This window comes from Rattus norvegicus, chromosome 1, assembly GCF_036323735.1.
Source record: "Rattus norvegicus strain BN/NHsdMcwi chromosome 1, GRCr8, whole genome shotgun sequence".
Lineage (NCBI taxonomy): Eukaryota > Metazoa > Chordata > Mammalia > Rodentia > Muridae > Rattus > Rattus norvegicus.
In genome coordinates, this window is record NC_086019.1 from 131,693,396 (window position 1) to 131,708,066 (window position 14,671).

General features: G+C 43.3%; 1 long non-coding RNA gene across 1 annotated transcript in view; it reads left to right on the forward strand.

Annotated features, from left to right (window-relative positions):
• Nucleotides 1-2,125: 2,125 nt before the first annotated feature.
• Nucleotides 2,126-14,671, forward strand: part of LOC120099847 (uncharacterized) — a 32,789-nt gene continuing 20,243 nt past the window's right edge. The window contains exon 1 of the long non-coding RNA XR_005499208.2: nucleotides 2,126-2,171. This is a non-coding gene — a long non-coding RNA (uncharacterized LOC120099847). The remainder of the gene's footprint in view (nucleotides 2,172-14,671) is intronic.

Genomic DNA, 14,671 nt, shown 5'->3' on the forward strand with positions numbered 1-14,671 from the left:
CGGAGGTGTGGATGAAACACCCACTAGCTAAGAAGCTACTAGTATTGGGCAGTTTATAGGGTGGAAGGGTTAGTTTTCTTTCTTTATTTAATTGGAATTTTTGTTTACATTTCAAATGTTATCCCCTCTTCTGGTTTCCTGTCCATAAACCCCCATCCCATCCCCCTCACCCCTCTTCTATGACCGTCATACTAATCACGCTGATTTAGTGGACCCTGTTTTCTTAGTGTCCTCCAATTCCTCTGGCTTTTCCTTTTCTGAGGAGTTTGTGGATCCCTGGGCAGAGGGGTTTGATGGACACATCTCTTTTGGGGATGAGTGTGAATGTAGCTTTTATTTTCCAGATGTAATTGTCATCTTGGAAGTTTATTGCTCAATAAATTCACCCTTTCCAGCTCTTACTGACTCTGGCTGATTGACTCAACCCAGCTGTTCTGACCCACACTTCTCTCCCCAAGCTGACTGATCCAAATTGGCTATCTCTCAGCTTCTGACTGAATTTTTCTGCTTGGTTTCAAACTAACTCAGGCAATTTGCTCTCTGACTCATTCTGTCTTCACCTGCAACCTTTCTCTATAAAACTGTCCTGGCTACCTCCTCTCTGTCTCTCTCTCTCTCTTTATCTCTCTGTCTTTTCGTCTCTCTACCTCTCTGTCCCTCTCCCTCTCCCTCCCCCTCCCCCTCCCCCTCTCCCTCTCCCTCCCTCCACTGCTCTCTTATGTCGCCTCTCCTCTGTTCTTCTCACAGTTGGGCATATCCTGTATGACTCATTCTGTCAGATCATTCCCTGATTTGTTACTTTGCCCCTCAATAAGACATCACTTTCAAACCTGGCTGCTTCTTTCTACAAACTAACTTTACCTTCATGGTTTGGGAATCAAGGTGTGTACTAAGGGCATATTTGTATTCCAGCCAGATCACAGAGACCTAGAAGGTCTTTAGATATGATCCCTTGCCAGAGCGTTCATATTGCTGGATTAAAATCCCTCTGCAGATGAGGGTTCCAACATCCCCCACTCTCTGCATAACGCCTGTCTGAGTGTCTGTATTTGTTCCTAAATGATGCAGAAAGAAGCTGTTTCTCTGATGGTGGTGAAGCAAGACGCCAATCTATGATTATAGCAGAATGTCACTAGAAGTAGTCTTACTGCTTTTTTTCCTTTTTAGAATAGCCACATTTGGATTTACTTTAGGATCTTGGTCTCTCTCGTCTGAGGTTCTTGGTCACCCAAGTGGTGATGGGTATGGGTTCCATTTCGTATGTTCAGTGAATTCAGGTTCTGTGTTCTCTAGGTTCAATGTAGGTGTTGTCTTCAGCAATGAGGCCTTGCTGAAGCAATGAGGTCATTTTGTGGGGCGCAATCTATAGTCTTGGCAACAGCTTGGGGTGTTTCTATGTAATTCTTCTGACCAATAACACAATTAGATGTAATTTAATCCCAGTACTGGAAGCTTCATGTGGTGACAAGAGATGGCCAGTTGGGGGCTCTGTCTCCTCTATTATTATGATAATTCTATTTAATTGACCTTCATATATGTATATATTTTAGGAAGCTTCTACAGTGTTGTTTCCACACTACCCCTCAAATGGACCCTAATTTTAACTGTGTCTCCTCATATTACTCCTTTGTGTCCTTTCTCTCCTCCTCTTCCGCACTTGATCTTTCCATTCCAGACACCCTATCCATCCATAACTATCCTATTCTCTTTCATAAGAAGATTTATTTTACCCTTTACCCCATCACTTATTCTATACCCAATCCCTTTGGTCCTGTGGCTTGTAGCTGGGTTTTCATTGGCTTAACAGCTAATTTACACACATAAGTGAATTTATACCAAGTGTGTCCTTCTGGGTTTGGGTCACCTCACTCAGATGATTTTTTATAGTTCAATCCATTTACCTGAGAGCTTGATGATTTAGTTTTTTAAACGGCTGAGTTACAGTCCATTGTTTAACTGTCTCACATTTTCTTTATCTACTCTTCCATTGAGGGACATCTAGCCTGTTTTCAACTTCTGGGAATTGTGAATAGAGAAACAGTGAACGCTGGTGAGGAAGTATTTGTCTGATAGGATACAGCATGATGTCACTAGCTCTTGAGGCAAATCAGTTCCCATTTTTTGAGGAACCGCTATACTGATTTCCATAGTGGCTGTAAGTTTGCATTCCCGTGAGTAATGAGTTTTCCTCTTGTTCTGCATCCTTGCCAGCATGAGCTGTCACTTGTTTCATTGATCTTAGTCATCTTGATGGGTATAAGATGAATCTCAAAGTAGTTTTGATTTTGCACTTCCTGATGACTAAAGAGTTTAAATAGTTCTTTAAGTCTTTCTCAGCAACCTGAGTTTCCTCTTTTGAAGATTCTGTTTAGATCTAGATTCTACTGTTTGATTTGGGTTATTTGTTTTCATGATAACTAGTTTCTTGAGTTCTTTATATATTTTGGATATTAGGCCCTATCACATGTGTCGTTAGTAGAGATCTTTTCCTATTGTGCAGGCTGCTATTTTGTCCAATAGACGTGTACTTGGCTGTAAAAAACATTTGGTTTATGATGTCCTATTTATTAATTGCTGATCTTATTGCTTGTTCAAACCATGTTCTGTTCAGAAAGTCTTTTTTCTGCGCCAATGATTCCCTACTTTCTCTTCTGTCAGTGTCATTGTATCTGGTTTTATGTTATGGTATTTCATCCTTTGGAGTTGTTTAGTGCAGGGTGATAAGCATGGATATATTTGGATTCTTCTAGCACCATTTGTTGGAAAATGGACAGCCTCTTCTAACCAAGGTGCTTCTGGCTTAGAAGGAGGATCTTTTAGATATGTTATTTGTTCCCCATGGGGTAAGAGGGCAGTGACAAGGTGTCATCTCACTTCATAAGACATGGTCAGGTCAGACCTTCCCCTGCCCATGCTTAACTTGCTCTTATCAGTTTGGATTGATTGTGTGGTCCAGACCTCTGCCACTGGACTTTTCTGTGGTCCTCTTCAAGAGCACCTCTGTGATCCCAAGACAATTCAAGAAGCAAGATTCTTACATTGAGGTAGAATCAGGAACAGGATCTCAGCTTTGTGGTTATGACCCTCTATGAAGATAAAAAATCCAAAATGATAAAGAACTATTGAATATAATCACATCAGTTGAAGTGGTTCACTTCTTCAAATTAAGAACCTGGGAGGTGGAGGCAGAAGTATCAGGAGTTTAAGGCCAGCATCAGCTACATAATGAATTTGAGGACATCCTAGACTACATGAGACCTTACCTTGAAAACAAAAAACAACAAATTAACAATAAAAAGGCAACCAAATAAAACCTATTATATGTGAGAAGAATAAGAAGGCTAGAAAAAGAAATAAGAACTACACAATTTAAAGGGAATAAATTGTGGACTTTCCAACACAGAGATTACAAAAATAATTACATCTTTTCATTGTCCTAATCAGTTAAATTTTTTCTTGGTAGTGTGAGAAATTTTCCAAGCTGCTACTCTGAGGACACGGATAAAGCTTGGATAAAGTTGGTAAAGTATTAGGGTTGATACCAGAGTCTGCACACCTCTGCCAGGTTTGTTTCCTGTATAAAAGACAAGTTATGAAATTCGGTCTTTATAGTTAGGCAGGCAGAGTCCATTCCATTGCTGTCCATGGGATGCTGGAGTAAGAGTGCTTTGATGAGATAGCCAAGCAAGGCATCTTGCTATTCACCACTACTTCCTATTCAATTCATAAAGTATAAAACAAACTTGAGCTGCTAGCCATGGCGGTACACTCGTTTAATCCCAGAAGTTAGGAAGCAGAGAGCTGGATCTCAATGAGTTGCAGGCAGCAAGGTCTATAGTGAGACCTTGAATCAAACAACAAAACAAAGTTACAAGCAAAAGCAAAGAAACTTTCAACTCTCATAGTGACAAAACTTCAGGGGGGCTTTCTGCTCTCGGTCACTATGCAGATTCAGCATGTTGATAGAGAGTCTCTTTTGTAGTGATAGACACACACACACACACACACACACACACACACACACACACACACTAAAAATTACCTTTCCTTTTACCATATCCATATCTCTGTGTCTATTCTCTGTATGTCACAAGGATGGCACCTGGCTTCACATGACACTGCTACCTGGTCAAGTGGAACCTTGAGCTCATGTCTCCCACCTCATGCTCATGCTCGGGTATTGTGTACAGGCTTGAGCGTGTAGACAGAGCTCAAGTTAATTTAGAAAATACTGCACAAAACTTGCCCATTCTTTCCCTCACTGCAGACATTGAAAATAGCAAACCAGGAGCATGCTGGTTCAGCTGTCAGCATAATGAAAGCAACAGCTAAGAGGGGCTAGCAGCTTGAGACTATTGGAGGCGAACTCAGCATGGTGCCTGAATAGGTTCGTGCTTGCTTTCAGGCTCATATTTTCAAATTGGACATCATTCAAATGAATTGTTTTCCTAATATATTGTGAACATACTGAAGAGTCAAAATAGAAACTCCCATTAAGAGCGTAATTGTCAATGCAGTGGGTGAGGAGATTGGAGCATGTCGCGTCCTTTTCAGGTTTCACATCTACGCTAATGCTATTTTCCTGGTGACTGACTTTAATCAAATTCTCCCATCTTCTTCTGACCTCAGTGAAACCATCTTCATAACTGGGTTGGAAGGAGGAGCATCTAATTAAGATCACATTGGTACTTGAAATCTCTCTGCCCAGTGGGGATAGATAACATTGTCACTCAGTGTTGGGAGTGGATAATGATATTAAATGCTTTCCCTACAGGCAACACAGTGCAATCAGGGCCTGAGCTCCTGGACTTGTAGACTTCTGCCTCCTTGAAAGAAGGTGGCCAGTTGTGTTTTCAGGGGCTCAGTAACAAAGTTAACCTGAGGGATTTGTTGCCCTTCGCTTCTTCTCTGGCAAGCGTGGAGTTTGTCAACCTGGGGTCTACATTGATCTTGAGATGCCAGGTTTACTGAGGAGTAGTTTGCAAACTGTAAACTATTCTGGTTTCCGGTGTTTGACTTGAAGATTTTGATTAAGTATACCGTAGTGTGATCATTATATAGTTTCCTAAAAGGTGGAGCACCAAAGGGAGAGCTTAAAAGTGTACAGTTCTCTTACATAAACTGCTTCTTTGGGAGAGCTGTTCACGACAAAGCACCTTGCTTCTTGTGAGTGTTTGGCAGTTTCTTCCCTTCAAATCTCAGTCCCCAGGCTATCTGGTCTTCCTGGACTTGGTTCAAGTTGGACCTTAGTCCATGACCATGGTCAACGTCACTTGAAATTAGTAGTGCTTTGTCAACTGACAAGGGGAGAAGCATGCCCTTGACAGTGACAAAAGCCTGTCGTATGCCCCTGCTCACCAAGTTCTTGGTAGATTTTTCTTACTAATAAACATAGAAATTATGCCAATCAGGTAGGTACTTATTATACTGATATAACAAATTCTCCATGGGGAAACAACCCAAGCCAGAAAGGTTTTATTCAGGATTATAGATCTAAGGAAGATAGCCTATCATGTCAAGGAGGGCAGAGTGTAAGGAACAGGAGGTGGTTGGTCACATTGCATCCAAAATCAAGAACCGGAGAGGAGTTAATGCCTGTGCTGATCCTAGCTTGCTTTCATGTCTTTATGGCATTTAAGGTGGATCTTCCCACTTCAATATACTTAACCTAGGCCATCCTGCATAGACACACCCAGAGATTTGTGTCCATGGTGATTCTAAATCCCATCTAGTTACAGAACCCACCATAGTGGGTTCAGCAAGCTATAGGACAGAGCTAGACTGTGGGGACTAGAGCTCATGGAGGGACTTGGAAACATTTCAAGAAACCTGTTAAGACATATACTGAAAGACATGGAGAGGTTCCCTCAACTGTTAGAAAACGAAGCCACTGCCACAAATGCAACCGCATATACACTCTCTATCACGAAGTAGTATCTTATTTATTCTGAACAATAAACAATCTATAGGAGAGATACATTAGTTTTCTTTCACCCATCTTGACCAATTCTAGGCTTGAAAGCAACATTAGAAAGAGGTATTTTGTTAATAAAACTAGGGAAAGTGTTTTTCGGATATGCTATTGTAGCTTGAGATAAAAGTTTTTTATCTCAAAAAAGGTTGATCAGGTCATTTATCGTTTTAAAAATAGACAGCAGTGTCTCTGGAGGATGTCTTTGGTGATGCTAAAAATCACTTTCCAGGGATGCTCAAGAGGAATATGGCCAGTATGAACAGCGTTCTGCTGTGAGATATCTAGATGGGGACAGGGAGGTCTTTGAATCTCAGGGTTAGGAGTGTGACTTAGTGGTAGAACATTTACTTAGCACACCCAAGAGCCCGAATGTCACCCCTGGCATCGGCCCCAAGGTACCTATATTATGCAAATTTGTGTTCTAAGCCCGTTTGAGTATTTACTATAAAATATTACATTTTTCTTAGTATTAAGAATTTTTTTTAATTAAAGGGCTAGAGAGATATCTCAGTGGTTAGGAACACTTACTACTCTTACAGAAGACCTGGGATTGGTTCCCAACATTCAAATCAGGTAGCTCAGCCTGCCTGTAACTCCACTTTCTGGGAATTTAATGCCCTCCTCTGGCCAAAGTGGGCATCATGGTGAACATACATTTATTCAGGCAACCACATATACTCACAGGGTTTTTTTTTTTTAAGAAAAATATTAAGAAAGAATTAAATTTTCAGATTGGGAAAATAGAGGGGGTCTCATATATTTAGAGATTCATAGTAAGAGGAGTTGGAGACAAACTCTGCATGTGTGGTGTCTATAGGACTTATGTCTAAGGGTGTGATCAGAAAGGGTGTCTAATTGACTATATTTGCTGTCTGTTATCAGGAAAGTGAAGCATGTGATTCTCACAGAGACAAAGAGAGAGGGAGGGAAGGGAGGGAGAAGAAGGGAGAGAGAGAGAGAGAGAGAGAGAGAGAGAGAGAGAGAGAGAGAGAGATCGTGTCACTTAGAATGCACTTAGTACTTGTTGTGTAGACTGAAGTCATTATTTTTGCCCCATGTGGGCTTATTGTATTGCTTTAGGTTTAATAGTACTTTATGATTATAAAAACAATACTGATGATTCTCTTTGTTTGTGGAATCTGCATTCAGAGTTCACCTCTATGCTAAAATTCACCTGCTACCTGAAGTCAGTATCTGTGTTATTTCATAGCTATTTACAGGTATGCTGGGCAGAAAAAAAATGACTTGAAAGGTCTTCTGTGTTCAGTAAACAAGTACCCTTTCAAGGTCTGCTTGGTGCCATGTGTTTTCATAATACAAATCAGAAGTGCTAGTTCATGACCTTAAGCGCATGGAGGCTGTGACAAGGAAATAGGTGTGTTAGATAAGTCTCAGTCCTCAGGTACAGAGGTGTCAGTGAGCTCAACTTTAACATATCAAAAATACATCAGGTTGGTTTTTTTTTTTTTGCTCCCTAGGCAGAAACATGAATAAAATAAGGCTATATATTGATCAGGAGTGACAAGGTGCTCATGAGAATAGTGTTGTGACAAGTGGCTGGAAGGAGCCTAATGTCCCTTTTCTCTAGAAACGAGCAATGGTTTAATTTCTTCACTCACTAGCTCTCCTAGTGCAGGTGCCTTATAGAACACACTTTCACAGCTGACGATACTGGAGAGGATGTGTGTGTATTCTGCTTGGTGGCCTTCAGTTTACTTACCAATACAGCATAACCTTTTTTTTTATAAGTTGTTAAACAATACCAAGATTATTTCCCAAAACTGAGAAGTGGAGGGAATTGAATGGGCGGAGCTGTCTGCACATCCACACCCAGCACCCCTGTTGGATTCTGCTATTTAAGGTAGTACCCTCCTTTGTCCAGACAGCTCTCCTGAACTTTACACAAAATGGAGGACTCACTCCCTTTCCCAGCAGGGCTTCCTCTTCTCTACCTGATCTGGGGAGGCCAATCCCTAAGGAAGGTCACATCATCCTTGGCAAAATTACAGGTTCAACTTCCTCTCTCCAAATAAGGACCTGCTCAGCAAACACCTGGGATTCCTGGAGTGCTTCACCCTGCAGATGAGGTATTCCCAGAATGCTTAACTCCAGCCAATGATTGACACTCACCCTGAAGACCCCTTCCCACTCTCCAAAGTTGGCATAAAGCCCTTGTTCACACCTGAACACACTGTATGCTCACAAGCTGTTTCTCTGAAGATCGTCTAAGAGGGCTGAACACTATCTAAAAGGGCTGTAACACTGAAATTCTCAGAGAAGGCCTTCTCCCACCCTGACCCCAATTCCCAGTCAGGATTCTGCAGAAACCACCCATTCCAGGCTCCACTTTATTCTCTATCTCCCTGTACGCAGCAGTGCCTGGACATCCTGGAGGGCGGAAGTGGAACTTGGAATCACACACACCCAGACGTGTAGCTTCTGGAAGACACTCATCCATATAGCTCAATAATGGCTTCCATTCCCGGATTAGCTTTGTGACTCTCCTCACACAGCAGGCTCTGCTTCCTAGAGCAAAGGTTTGCACCAGCCTCTGATTTACAAAGTGAATTGTGAATGGGTTAAATAACCCTTGGGGGATTCCAAGGGACTTCTACCTGTGGGTTCACTGCCAGGAATTCATAGGCTGATGGGGTCTAGTGGGTTTACAATGGACGTGGAGAGTAGAGAATTCTGGTGTCCCTAACTTTATATTCATCAGCTTTTCTCATGGGTTACTGTGCCCCAGACGTGAGAAGACACCTGTCACTTCCATCATTTGAAGGTTATAACCCTAGCACTGTCTATCTGCTGTATCTATTTCACCATATCATTCTACTTTATTTTCTATGGTGCCAATGAAATGGTGGTTTCATAATGCTGTTGCGCACACCCTCCACAGGTTTTCAGGGAGTTACTGATCCATGTTCTACCCACATATTACACTGAAGATAAAAGTACTAGACCTCACCCTTCGAGGGAGAACTCGCCATATGCTTGCTGACCCACAGCAATTGGTGCAGGTAGTTGAGAGATGGCTCTGTATGGCACTGTACGACTGGCTCTTCTCAACTGATAGCTTCTGGCTGGGGAGCAAGTGGAGAAAATCTCACCTTCCTTTGGGGGTAGGGCTGGCCATCTAGGAATGTGACAATACTTCAGCGAATATCTAGACAACACAAAATGGATTTTTCTTGCCTTGCTTACTTCTTTTTTCCTTGGGGGAGCGTATAGGGGGAAATAGGAGGGTTCTTGTCTGTTCAATGGAGCTTTTCGGACACTGTACAGGGGTAAAAATCAACTCAGAGGTAAGTCTAACTTCCCCTCTCCATACTCTGTCATTGACATTCATTGATGTGCCGGCCTTAAATATACTTACCACATGGACACTTTTCCAAATTAGCATCCAGGTAAGTAGGCAAATTTCCTTCTTTGAAATACCCTAGTTAGCATATTTGTCTCTGTGTTAGTTATTCTGTGGGTGTGACAAATTTACAAAAAGTATGCTTATATCAGTGACTACCTGATGTTCTCCAGGAGGGTTGCCATATAGTCTTGGTGTTTGGGTAAATACTAGACAGCTCTGAACTTAATGCCAGAAACTGTGAGTATGGAACTCAGTCCTGCCAACATCCTGAGTGATAACCCTTGAGCATGTCACATGACTTCTCTGGGCTCTAATCTTTCCCTTTTTGGGACCATGGTGGTACTACTGTAAGGGTCAAAAGCTTATCTGTGAAACAAACACAGAGCAGTATTATTGTCCTGGTGGAAAATGAGGAGTGGATCCAGTCTCCCTATTTATGACGTCTCCAAGCGTCAGTTTATTTCATGTGCTACAACCAGCATCCCCACCATGCTGACTAGGTTTTAAGTCAACTCAACACAAGCTAGACTTATTTAGAAGGAGGGTCTTACAATTGAGAAAATGCCACCACCAGATTGGCCTGTGGGCAAGCCCATGGTGCATCTTTTTAATTGATGACAGATGTAGGAGTGAATCAGCTTCCTGTGGGTGGTGCCATTCCTGAGTAGGTGGTTCTGCATATTGTAAGAAAGCAAGCTTAGCAGGCCATGGAGAGCAAGCCAGTAAGCAGCACCCCTCCATGGCCTCTGTCTCATTCCCACTTTGAAATTCCTGCCCTGTTTGAGTTGCTGTCTTGACTTCCCCAGTGATGGACTTTTACTTTGAAGTATAAGAGAAAATAAACTTTTCCTCCCCGAGTTGCTTTTGGTCATAGTCCTGGTGTTTCATCATAGCAATAGAAATCCCGAGTAAGACATTCAAAAACACTTGATGATATTAAGGATTATTGGCATGGCTGTACTATCTACATCAGTGGTTCTCAACCTTCCTAATGCTGTGACCCTTTAATACAGTTCCTCATGTTGTGGTGACCCCCCCAACCATAACATTTTTTCATTGCTTCTTCATAGCTGTAATTTTGCTACTGTTGTGTATCATTGTATAAATTTCTGTCATGCAGAATATGACAACAGCCCACAGGTTGAGAACAGCTGTTCTAGACCACAAGGAGTTTTCAGCTCTGTCACTATCTCATGGGGCTTCAGTTGTGGTCCTTCATTAACCAAAACCTCATCAAACAATGTGTGACTGTATTTAATGTGACCTAGGGGCTGTTGGCTACATTTTCTGGATGCTAAGAACTTTGTTCAATATGAAAACCCTTCTGGGTGTGGCTCCTCAGGCTGTCCCTTTTAAGTCAGGTACAAAGGGTGGCAGCAGTGACTCTACACACAGTGTGATGCAGACTGCCTTTGCTTATCAGTGATGCAGCCTCAGTAGCAGAGCTGATTGACCCCCTCCCCCCATGTCCTAGAACTTTCAGAAAGCCATGGTAGCATCTTCAGCACCTCTATATCTGCATTAGAAAATCTGAGATAAATCTGATGGTGATGGTGCATGCAGGCAGAGGTTAGCCTGTCTCTGACTGAGTTCCTGGATGGCCAGAGCTATATTGAGAAACCCGGTCTTGCAAAACAAAAAACAAAAACAAGCCAAGGAAGAGGAGGAAAAGGAAGAAGAGGAGAAGGAGGAGAAAAAGGAGGAAGAGGAGGAGGAAAGGAGGAAGAGGAGGAGGAGAAGGAGGAAAAGAAGAAGAGGAAGAGGAAGGAGAGGAGGAAGGAGAGGAGGAAGAGGAAGAGGAAGGAGAGGAGGAAGAAGAGGAGGAAGAGGAAGAGGAAGGAAAGGAGGAAGAAGAGAAGGAGGAGGAAGAGGAAGGAGAGGAGGAAGAAGAGGAGGAAGAAGAGGAGGAAGAAGAGGAGGAGGTGGAATAAGAAGAAGAAGAGGAAGACACCTGAAGTATGAATGTATGGACATCCCCATACAGACTCTGAGGACAGCATCCCAAAGACAGTTTGCCAAGACTGTGCCTTCATCCTATGCCAGCTATGAACCTAGAGAAAACACTCTTCGAGTCTGCATTTCTCATATTTCAAATGGAAGCGCCCATATCTATCTAGTGTGTTTGTTGATGAGATTAGTCTGAAGCTATCCTCTGATAAAGTTGAAGGCCATTCTGAGAATGGGAATTAAGTGATGGATTCATAACTCTTGCTATCCTCACCACGGGCAGGCTGGGAAAGTGAATCATCCCCACCCTCCTGTTTACCTAGGCGAAACTGAATAGACACCAGTGTGTGTGTGTGTGTGTGTGTGTGTGTGTGTGTGTGTGTGTGTTCCTTCAGGATGTTGCTATCAGGGAGGCAAAGAGTGAGACTGAATGCTGGCAGGAAGGGGCCTTCTATAACAGTGGAAGTCAGATGACCTCTGCTATTAAGGTCAGCTAAGTTATCTCATCCCTGTATATTCTGGTATCCATACAGAGAGAGTACCTGCTCTGTACCCCCAGTGCCTGCAAAATAGATCTGTAAACTAGGAAATCAGATTACAGCAGCTATCAGACAGTGACACGAGACAGAAAAGGATGAGAAATCAAGTTTCAGGGTACAGGTTTTATCAGAGGAAGTCAGAGGTAAGCAATACCTGCTTGTTTCAGAAGGCCCGTGCTTGAAATAAAAATAAGTGCTTGCTGGGGTGTGTGGTTTCTTGTCTGCTCGCTCTGATGTGTGAGGTACAAGAGGGCACAGGGTGAGTATCAGGATGGAAACGATAATTATTTTTCATAGCAATGTCTTCTCGAGCTTCAAAGAAAGAGGCTTCTCTCCTAGCACATGCAAACATCAATTCGGGATCATAGGAAGGTAATTTTCACATGCAAATGCATATGAGTTGAAATGAGCAGAGGCGAGGAGCAGACTTAAAGAGACACTGCTCTCCTTTTCTTCTGGAAGGGAGCGCGAGGGCTGCAAAGGCGCAGCTAGTTTTGAAGGAGGAAAGGTGGCAACCTAGTGGGTCCCTTTACTTTTCCTTTCAGCGAATCTCTGCGTTCATGGAGCGATTCGCCTTGACAGAAAACAGAGCGAGGCAGGGGACTTTTGGATGTGGGGGTCAGATTTGGCTGCTGTCACTCTGCTGTGGCACTTAACGAAGTCACCTAGGTTCTGAGAATTTGGCTTTCCTCATTAAAAAAAGGATGCTGTCTGGTTAACAGGTTAACAAGTGTACACCGTGAAGTCCCTAAGAAGTCCCCGAGAGTGTGAACCAGTGACCGCAGACCTGGGCTAGGGGCGCGGGAGGTAGCATACAGTGTTGTACCTTCTAAACTAGCACTCTCTACACAAATTCCTCATCTAGCCATCTCTTTTAAGAATATCCCTTCTAAAATCGGACTAGGACCCTTGGCTCAATAAAAGGCACGGAGCTGGGACACACAGCTTTTTTTTCTGTTCCACACGGGAACTTTCTCTACAAGAGCCTGCTCCAAGCTGCCCTTAGAATAAGGAATTTTCCTAATGTGTCTGCAGCACCGTGTGGCGGGCGGGACTGATGCTCAGGTATTCTTTCTCTTGCTTGCCCTTCTTAGCGAACATAAGAGGTTCTTCTCTCTGTTCCCACCCCCTTACACTCCCAGCCCCTGCTCGCAGTCCAGTTTTTCGTGTGTGTGTGTGTGTGTGTGTGTGTGTGTGTGTGTGTGTGTGTGTGTGTGTTTCAGGACAGTACTCCTTTATCTGAGGACCTCTGATCTACCTGGAGGAACAAATTTCACAAGACTCCACAGGAGGGCGCTGCCTGTGCTCTGCTGACTTTTTCTAGAAGTGGTGAGAGTAGACCCGGTTATCCACTGGACCGGCAGGGAGAGGAAGTAAAGGCAAGAAAAAAGGAATAACCACATCATAAGTGTGTGAAGAGTAGGTTTACACATAACAAAGGCACTCCTGCTGTTTCCCCTCCTCAGCACTCACTTGGAATTAAAATCCTCTCTCTTTTCCTCTCAGCTCAGTGATTCTCCTGGGCTAAGAAGAAGGATCAAGTTATCTTAGCATCTTGGCTTCTGGCCCTTGAAAGCCTTTCTTTGAGAGGAAGTAACTTTGTGTCTTCAAAGGTTTGGCTTACTGTCCTGTTTGAATTGATGCAGAAAGGGGTTTAAATGCTCACTTTAACAAGACTTCACGGTCATTTTGGAAGGGGCTGTTGAGAAATACAGCCTTATAACATTCGTCACATCTTCAGCTTGTGGTTAGCTTAGAATTACCCAAGACGGTTTCACTCAAATATTGGGAACTCTGGGTCAGAAATGGAATGAGATCAAGTGTTCTTGCCTTCCCTTCCAGCCCACAGTCTCTCAGTATTTTTTTTTGCCCTTGCAATCTGTGACCATTAAGAAGAACCACAAATGCCAGCCTCTTAGCACTAGAGGAAGCAAGCAAGTCCAGGCAATTTTTCTTTCAGTCTGTGTAAATAAACAATTGGTTTCTTTTCTGTCTAGTCATCACCCCCTGCTGCTGCCCGCAAAAACACTCTTCTCAGTGTCAGCTAAGCCTGAGTGCAGACACGTTGCTACTTGGCTGGGCTGCTTGAATCTGGGTCCCAAGGAGTCAGATGACCCTAGCCTGCCTTCACAGGAAATGCTGAGGTCAACACCAGGGTTTCAGTCATCTCACAGACATGTCTGTTGGTCAGATGATAGAGGAGATGAAGAGCTGGCTCAGTGGTTAGAACCATCCACGCCGCAAGTCCGAGGATCTGAATTTGGATCTCATCACACACATAACCAGTCTGACAGACCTTCTCACACCTGCACCCCCAACTCTGAGGCAGTAACCACAATGCTGAGAAGAGTGGACCCTGCCATCGAGAAAAACCAAAACCAAAACCAGAGGATAAGGACAGCTGACAGCCTCTTCAGGCTTCCACTGGCTACACAGTAGCATACGCCACCCACCACGCCTTTGCACACGCGCTAAATAAAATAAATAAAGATGATAGAATCCTCGCTGAACACACGGTTGGCTTCAGCTGGGCTGCCCCTAACAGCTTGGCAGCAGGACGAAGGTTCTAGCTGTATTTCCGTATGTAAATCAGAACAAGTTCATAGAGATACACAAAGCCCCTCAAGTCACTCTTTCAGTGCCTTTTCTGTCAACGTGATGACAACAGAGGGGAAGACTCTTAACCTTCTAGTGGGTGTTGCTTATTTAAGGGAAAACGATGTAAATGGTTCTGAAAGGTAATGAAAATGCACAACCGGGGTTCTCAGGACCTGAGGAGTGGCATATTGATGAATTTCCTGGGTTTTTGTTCTGCAACATTTCATTTACCTCTCGCTAGGAGTTAAA